Source organism: Nycticebus coucang, chromosome 4 (assembly GCF_027406575.1).
Source record: "Nycticebus coucang isolate mNycCou1 chromosome 4, mNycCou1.pri, whole genome shotgun sequence".
Classification (NCBI taxonomy): domain Eukaryota; kingdom Metazoa; phylum Chordata; class Mammalia; order Primates; family Lorisidae; genus Nycticebus; species Nycticebus coucang.
The window spans coordinates 136,872,301-136,881,720 of record NC_069783.1 but is presented as its reverse complement, the minus strand read 5'-3'; positions in this window follow the sequence as shown (position 1 = coordinate 136,881,720).

Below are 9,420 nucleotides of genomic sequence, written 5' to 3'. Positions count from 1 at the left end.
TCTCTATAGTTCTCATTAACCAGGTTTTCTGTTGACTCAAAAATGACAACGCCCCTGCCCGAAGGAATCCAAAGGGGAAGCAGAGGCAAGATTCTACTGCAAAATAAAAAAATTAACAACAGAAGGTTCCCCTGAGGACATCCTGGATAGTTATTAGACACTGACTTTCAATAAGAGTGATTAACGTGGTCAGATTACAAGCTAAAATGGTAACTTTTGGCATTAAATGGACATATAGAACTAAACATATAACAGTAAAATTAAGGCTTAATACACAAGTTTAACATGACACTATGTACAACTGAAGAGAAAATTAATGAACCAGGAGATGGATCAGAGACGAGATTTAGGCTGAAGCAGAGAGGAACAAAAGCACCGAAAACGCATAAAAGGGCCAGAGAGACATGCGGAAAGTAGCACAAGGATAGGGAAGAGGTAACGTTTCATGAGATATTAGCTCAACATGCTCCCAAATGATGAAAGACACTAATCTACAGTCTCAAGAATCACTGTGAACCCCAAGTAAGAGAAACAGAAACAACTACACATTACAGTAAATCTGCAAAAAGGAGAAAATAATTTAATTCTACATATATTTCAAAAACCCACGTTATGTTGAGATAAAGGAATATTTCTTCTTAAAATAATTTTTGTCTCATTCATTTGATAGGAAACTGAAGTCTGAGAGGAGGAAGGGTTAATAACTGTCATCAGCATTTCCAAGAAATTACAATGCCTTTCACAGAGATCACAAGTTTTACTTCTTGAGTTAATTAGCAATTTTCTTAGGATGGGAAACATTTTCACTTCATCGATAATGGTTTGGTCTTTTATTAAAAGGAAGACATTGGAAAGGAAACTAGGATGATGATGACAGAACTCTCACACACAATTTCCCATTTCTCACTTGTTACCCTTTATTTCCCTGAGCCCGCCCTCCAACACCAAGATCAATCACTTACACAGGATCCCAACATGTCCCCCAGTTTTTTCATATTCTGTAAGAAAGAAGGAAAAGCAGTTACATGACAATTCATTATTAGCACCTTTTGTTCAAGTTCAAATCTATTTGTAAATGTCTGAAGAACACTATCAGGCATTTCGAAGAAGACATTTCCTAAATTGCTTTAAGGTCTGTCTGACTATGGAAGCTTGTGCTTGTTGTGAAGTGAACAGGGCAGTCCCGTAGAGGAGAAGGCAGTCAGGGGTTACGTGAGATGAGCAATAGGAAAAAGTCCAGATATGAACTTGAGTGAGAAACCAGTAGGGGCCCAGGAACGTAGAGCTGCATCCCTGCCCTTGTGTGCAGACTGTGCAGTGAAGGCTGCAGGAGCCGGGCCGGGCACAGGGGCTGTGTGCTTGGTGGCTCTCCTTGAGGAGAGGCCAAACCGCCAGGGACACCCCAAGGCTCTTCTGGAACAGGCAAGGCAGTCAGCAATGGACCACGAGGCCTCATCTAGAGATCAAAGTCTGTATTAAAGGCAATTACTGTACAGAAATACAGACCTAAGACCTAAGAGGCGAGTTGGGCTCCTGTTGTTCCCTTTCCTGGCCTGAAGGGGGCAGTGTTCTGGTGAGTCTCCCCCGTGGCAGGGACTGTCCACAGCATCCCTACTCACACCAGGCACATGATTCTTACTCTACCTAACAGAGTTTCAGTTTGTACCTTGGAGAAAATCCTCTTAATTGTTCTTTATGTTCCTGAAAATATTACTTTAAAAAACGTCAAATACATTCTTCCTAAATCACCTATTTATAGGGAACAGTAATAATCCATAATTTAGATTGAAAGACGAGAGAGAGAAAATGCAATTACGTCCATGTTGAGGCAATCAAAGAGTCCATAATCGGATTTTGGCACCTGTGAAAGAGAAACAGTTAATGGAGACACTTCCAGTGATAGTGATAAATTAAAACATTAGACTCTTGAGTTCCTTGAAGGGTAGGTCTCTGTGTCCTGGCACAGAATATGATTGTCTATCTCTACAGATATTCAAGCAAAACCTGGTTACAAAATGAGTGAACTTGCACGCCATCCTCAGTCACTGATCCTGTCTAATGCCAGGACGTGTGATCTCCAATAGTCCTCAATGATAATCACTCTGCCCGCTGTGCCATCTGAGCCCCAGTCCTGTGCCACCTGCCACTCGGGTTCTGGCTGTTTGCAAGTCTAGGTCCCCCAACACGACAGCTCCCTGAGAGCCATCTTGGCCATCTGAGGCCCTGGTTCTCACTGTTGGCTGCCCCCAGAATAAGGACCTGAGTTGTTTAGAGAAATACTGATGCCTAGATCACACTCCAGACCCGTGAAATCCAATTTTGGGGGGTGGGACGCACATAGCTAAATTTTTAAGTTTACCCCATGATTTCAAAGGGCAGCCGACTGGGAGAAGTGCTGCTGTGCCCTGAGGCCAGGACAGTGCCCACTGTTACCTGTCTTGACCAAAATCTCTTATTTTTCCAAAAGGCAGGATCTCTTCAATAGGGTGAAGAGTGGCTTTCAGGGCCAAACCAACTCCAGTAATGAAGTTTGTGGCTTTGGCTCTCATCATGCTTTTTGTTCTTTCCCTGAGAATTTCCTATAACTGGAGCTCACAGTGTGTGGACCCAAGCTAATCTGAAGAAAGAGACATCAGAGGTTACTCACTGGTGTGCACTGGGCTGTGATGAGAAGGACAGCGAGCAGAAGCACCACCTTCATCTTTCCCCGCTCAACCTATAAGCAGAACAAGGTATTGTTTGCAAACTTAGCTCATGTGAAGCTGTTTGCTGCAGTGCAGCCTGGCACTGGCTCTGGGGAGCTGTGAAGGCTCAGGGCTGAAGGTGGGGCTGTTGGAAGCAAAGGATGTGTAGACTGGAGACTTGGAGACTCTGGGGGCAGATTTCACAGCTGGGACACAGATGATGATTCACATGCCTTAAGGCTAGTGTGTGGTCCTAACTAGGATTTGATTCATTCAAGTACATTGTGAAGCATTTAATGCTTACTAGGAAGCCTTCCCGTTGAGTTTAAGAGAACATGGTTCATCTTGCTCAACTTCCTCTTGTACACCATGATTATGAGATTTTGTATTTTGGGGCAACTTTCTAAATCTCTTGGGCAACCCTGGTGGTTTCTCGTTCTGTTGTGTTTCTCCTCTCTGTATTTCTGCTCTACTCTCTGTATTTCTTAAAGATCTGCACAGCTGATCTTTAAGCCTGCTGATTCTTTCCTCTTCTTGAACTAGTCTGCTGTTGATCACCTCAAATGCATTTTTCACTTTAGCAGATGTATTTCTCAGTTTTATGATTTGTTTGATTTTTTGTTATTATTTCAATCTCTTTGTTGTCTTACTCTGATAAATTTCTGGATTGTTTTCTGTGTTAACTTGGAGATCACTGAGGTTCCTTAAAACTATCATGTTGGGGTGAGCACAGTGGCTCACACCTGTGGTCCTGGCACTCTGGGAAGTTGGTGGGAAGAAGCCTTGTAATGAGGAGTTGGAGAGCAGTCTGAGCAGAGTAAGACCCATCTCTACTAAAAACAGAAAATTCAGCTAGGAGCTGTGGTTGGCACCTGTAGTCCCAGCTACTCAGGAGGCTGAGGAAGGAGGATTGCTTGAGCCAATGAATTTGAGGTTGCTGTGAGCTATGCTGACACCATGGTACTCTTGCTTGGGCCGCACAGTGAGACTATGTCTTAAAGCAAAAGAAAGAAAGAAAACTATGAGAAAAGAGGGAGTTACTGACCTTCAAGGGTGTGCAGATGGGACAAGGGTTTCCCTTGTGGGGCAACACCTCATTTTCTGTTTGGGTAAGACTCCTGATACCTGTTTGATTTCTTCAGTTTTAGTGTTTGTTCAAGGAACATGACTAATCCTTTCAGGAGCCTCCAGGCTTTTGTAACAAATAGTGACAACTGCAACATCTAGAAATTAGCATAATGTATCAGCAGCTTGGCTGCAAAATACAACTAAAAATTCAACTAAAAAGAGAATTTCAACTAAAAAGACTTAAAATAAATCCATGCAGTTGTACGAATCATGCATTTACACAAGAGGTTTTGTCCCCATCCCATTTGGTGGAGAGACAAGTTAGGTGGTGGCATGAAGGGGGAGCCTCACACTGAGTGTCGGTTCCTGTGTCACTGCCAGCCGAGCCTGTGTTGCCACCACCTGCTGAAGGGCCACTCAGGTCCCCACCGAGACCCCCTCCAGGGCTGTCCTTCCCAGTGTCCAGGCCGCAGCTGACTTGGTGCCAGGGGAATAAGGAAATCCTTCCTTCCTCCCCCAAGTGCCCATCTCCTCCCAGTCTGCCTAACAGGATTAACACTGTTCCCCTTTAGAGGAGCCCCCCACTGTCCAGTCCTCCAGGTTTTCCTTCTGTGGTGCAAACAGATCAATGCGGGGTCCACAGCATTTTACCAAAGTCTAAGTTATTTTGTTTTATAGGAAGTCACCTGTGGCCACTGACAAGTCAGCCAAGTCAGTGGTTTGCCAAGTCCAAGCCCTTTCCCCAGAGTCAGCTTTGCAGTCCTGAAAGCATGTGTGTCTGAGTGCACTTCCCAGGGTAGTTCTGGTCTCCTGGTGCCTCTGACCCAGTGCCTCTTCCCAATCTTTCATTATGACCAATTGGAAACACAGAGCAATGGAGAAAGCATTGACCTTATGCTCAAGCCCCAGGGGCCAGTTACCAGTGGACAAGACTTGCTTTATCCCGGGCGTGCCAGCTACACAGCTATCTCCGGGGATGAAGGGCTGGAGGGTCAAGCTACAACATCATGCCCCTTGACAACATTATGCAGGACGGGAAGGAGCCAGGCCCAGAAGAGCACCATTGTCTGCTCCTGTGTACATGAATATTCAGAAGAAGCAAACCCCTAAGGCAGAAGGTAAGTTAATAGTTGCCAGGAGCTACAGAGAGGGGGAATGGGGGGGTGACTGCTGACGCATTTGATGCATTTGGGATTTCTTTAGGGGGTGGTGAGAGTCTGTTGGAAGTGTGAGGAAGGGTTCACACCTCTGGGGAGGTACTGAAGACCACTGAACTTCACAGACTGCAAGTTCTACGTCAGGAAAGTTATAGTAAGAAACTACACACGTGCATATGAACAAAAGGAAAAAGAGAATCACTCAGAATCGCAAGACTTAGAGAAAGCTATTAGGATGTTTTTGATGCCTTTCCCTGTAGTCTTTTCCTTAGTATATTAATTATGCAGCTGAAATTGCTGAAGTCTTCCCTTCTTGGAAAAATAGAGTGTCATAACTAGGTAATTGTAAACTCTTTGTGAACATTAATTTTATATTATCTTATATTATTTCTTTTGAGTCAAAGTTGTAATCTGTCACCCAGGCTAGTGTGCAGTGGCATCAGCCTAGCTCAAGAAATGTCAACCTGCTGATCTGAAGTGATCCTCCTGCCTCAGGGTCCTGAATGGTGAGACTGCAGGCACCCGCCACAATGCCCGGCTAATTTTTTCTATGTTTTGTAGAGACAGGGTCTCACTCTTCCTCATGCTGGTCTTGAACTCATGGTGATGAATGATCCTCCTGCCTTGGCATTTCAGAGCTATGATTACAAATGCGGGCCACAGGCTCCCAGCAGAAACTCTTTCTGAACTGGGTCACTCCCAGAGTTTGACATTCATAAGAGATGCCAATGGGGTTGCTGGGAACAGAGACCCACATGATGAAAACAGCCATGAATCAAACTCCACCCTCGGCCAGGTGTGGAGAGACAGACCGCAGCGGGAGGGAGAGCACTGGGAGCAGAGTCAGGGGCCTGAGAGGCAGGCCTGGCTCCACAGGGGGTAGCTGTGTGGCCTTCCGGGACTCCAGCCTCTCTGACCTCAGTTTGTCCATCTATGAACTGGGCTTGCTATCTGTCCCATGGCGACCAGGGCTCTGCAAACCTGCTCCAGAGAGGCTGGGGGAGCCCAGAGAGAAAGGCAGAGCCTAACACACCCCGTTCCTCAGGAAGAAGTAATGAAAAAGCACTTACAGACGGAAGCGATGTCTCAGTGGCTGAAGGACGTTGGTGCCTGCTACCTGCCTTGCTGGCCTTTATATAGCAAGCTTTTAGGGTAAAATGCGTGTGGCTGGTCACATCTTGGGATTTCAAACAGAATTGTGAGCACTTGGGGAGGTTAGATAAGCATCTTTATCAGGGTTATCTCTGCTACGACCATTTTCTAGCGAGCTGAGAACAGGACACTTTGGTATGTGAGAGTCAAACGCTGATCATCACGGGGGTTTCACTCCAACATACATCACTCTTGTCACGCAACAGGCTGTTTTCCTGCACTATCGCTGGTTCTTGTTACCCTTAGGGGTTCTAGACGACCATCTATGTTTTATGAAAGTGACTTGAGAATTGCAAAACCCTACACAAATAGCAAACCGACTTAGTAATACTGTAATAGCTGCTTCCAAATCTGGGCTAGAGGCCTATGTACTTCAGTAAATACTGGGATACCTGGTTTCAAAGTAGAGAAATAGGAATTGAAAGATCATTTATTTCCTCCTATTATAAAAAGCCATGGAGGTTCTAACAGAACTGTCATGGAACACAAGAAAGTGACGAGTTGCAGATGCTATTCGGAGAGCAAAAGACAGTCACAGAGGGAAGAAAACAAGGGAGGGAACCCTGAGAGGGGCCTCGCCCCCAGAGCCTGCCTGTCCCCGTCTTTTCTCCTTCCTTTGGCAAACGTTTCTTGTGAGGCTAGCAGATGTCATGCACTGGGGACACAGACGTGGATGGTAGCTGCTTTGTGCATTGAGGATGGGAAAGTCTAACAGAGGAGACGGGGGATTCATGAATAATTAAAACACAGTGGGACGGTGCGAGGATACAGGTGTGCACAGCCTGTCCATGGGGTGCAGAAGAGGAACCCCTAGCTCAGAGGCTTCCTGGGGGAGAAGACGGCTTCACGGGACCCTAAGTGCTGAGAAGGCACTGGAGGCAGAGGGGACAGTGTGAGCAAAAACACCAAGTGAGAAATGGTCTGGGGCTCCGGGGAATGAGGACAGTGCAGTTCGACTAAGAATGCCAGGCAGGAAGGGGCAGGAGAGTCTGTACGTCTAGTGGGGGTGCAGGAAGTTCACGTGGGTGGGTGAATCTGAAGCCAGAACACGGAAGCAGAAACCTCAAGACAGTGGCTTTCATTTCTATCCAGGGAAGAGGCAACTTCAATAGTAAACAAAGTGAGAAGGAAAACATCAGAATGAGGGGGCTCTCAGTTCACATATCAAAGGACCGATTTTTTTCTTTATATAAAGATCTTAAAATGAGTTAATAAAGGGTTGATCACAGTAGAAAAGTAGACCAAGAACATGAGTGAGCAGTTCCTAGAAGAGGAAATCCTGTTGGAATCCAGGTTGGCGACGTGGAGAACACACAGTGCTGGCCTGAAATTCCACGTCTAGGAATGGGCCTTGGCTGTGCGAGTGTCCAGCAGGAAAATACAGAATGGTCAGTGCAGTGCTGTCCAGAATGGTGAGGAATGTCCTCTGAGTGTCCAGCAGGTGAGGACTAGTCAAGTAGTTACGGTCACCCCTACACTGGGATGGACGGGGAGAACCATTAGAGAAAGCCGAGTAGATTCCCCTGTGAGAATATGAGAGAAATGACCAAGATACATTGTTAGGTGAAAAAAGCAGGAAATGTATCCTGTAACTTCAGATGTCCTTTAAAAACAATATGTACCAAGATGCTAATGTGTCAACAATTCTGGAAGGATGGAACAGTGGTTCATGTCTGGAAGAATATACTCTTTAAAAAGCCATTTAATGCCTTACTTGAATTGGATGTTATTTTTATGAAATAATATTGAAATACACATTGGTAGTTGTTAATGAGCTGAGTGGGTTTTAAGAAGCTGTATTTTTCTCAAAAGTGAGGATAATTGCCGAGCAATGTTATGGACATTGATTTAGAATAAACATCTAAAACATTCTGCTACTAGTATTTCAACAATGACTGTAGATCCCGCACTATGCTGCTTCTCCCCAGTTCCAAGGGGAGTGACACCAAAAGAGCCCATGTTCTGCTCTGGACCCTGGTTCTGTCCCTGCTTTCCCTGGGTCTTCTCAGAAATCTGCCCCTTTACTTGAGGTAACAAGACTTAGACCTTTCCAGTCAAGGCTAAAGTGAAAACATGTTTTAGCAAATTGGCGTTTTGGCAGGGCATGCCGTCTGGTCTGTAATCTCAATACTTTGGGAGGCTGAGGTGGGAGGATCTCTTGAGGCCAGGAGTTTAAGACCAGACTGGACAATACAGTGACGCCCCATCTCTATAAGAAACATTTTTAACACTTGGTAGTTTAACTCCTTTATGTTCCTAAACATATGTTTTCTGAGTCAGATTATAGACAGTATAGTATTGTTTTAGCCATTTCCCAGATAAATTATATCTAAGGAGCTGTTTGTTGATCAGTAAAGGGTTATAACCAAATTGCTGTCCAAATGAAATGATGAAAGTTAAAAATAGAGTCACTCAATAAATAAAAATCATCTTGCCTGGGCACGATGACTCCCTCTAATACCGGCATTCACAGAGGTCAAAGCAAACAGATCTCTTGAGCTCAGGAGTCATGACCAGGTAGAACAAGAGGGAGAGCTCACCTCTCCTGAAATAAAATTTAGCTGAGTCTGTGGCAGGTGTCTGAAGCCCTAACTACTTGGGAGGCTGAAGCAGGAGGATTGCTTGAGTTCAGGAATTTGGGGTTGCTGTGAGCTAGACTGAGGCCATGGAACTCTACCCAGGGTAACACAGTGAAACACTGTCTGAAACCAAACCAAACCATCCTGCCGTGTCTCTCTCCACTGAAGTGCAGTGTGGGATAAGAATGACAAGGAACGTGGGGTGGCTCCTGGGTAGCTGGGACTAATTGAACATTTTTTTACAAATTTTATTTTTGTCCAGGTATAGGGAACTCTGGTTAGAATATGGCTTTACGTCTATCCCTGAGAATCAATTTTAAGAAAATAAGTTATTGAGTAGAAACATCTATTTAGAGTTCTCATTTCTTGTGAAGCATGTGAAACAACTAGTTTTCAGGATTGGGAGTGGAGTGTGTGTGTATTTGTGTGTGTATCTGTGTGACATAGTCACGAGGAATTCCAGAAATACTGTTTTAATCTTTAATCTCTAACACATCAAATGTGTTAACGTCTTGCCAAATTCTCTTATGTTTTCTCTGTATTTTATGAAACATTTGATTCCAAACTTACTGCTCAGGGAAGGATCGTCACTTACAAAATTCTATTCCTAGTTAACATCCTCCTTCTGTGAAAATTCAGTGTCCTCAGTCAATATTCCGTGAGCTTGTCTGGCGAGGGAGGCACTCCAAACCCAGATCCTTCCCAGGATAATTCGGCAGCACACGGGGTCTTCAGGGGGCTGTGGGCCTCTGCTGTGCTGTTACACAACAGCAAATCATC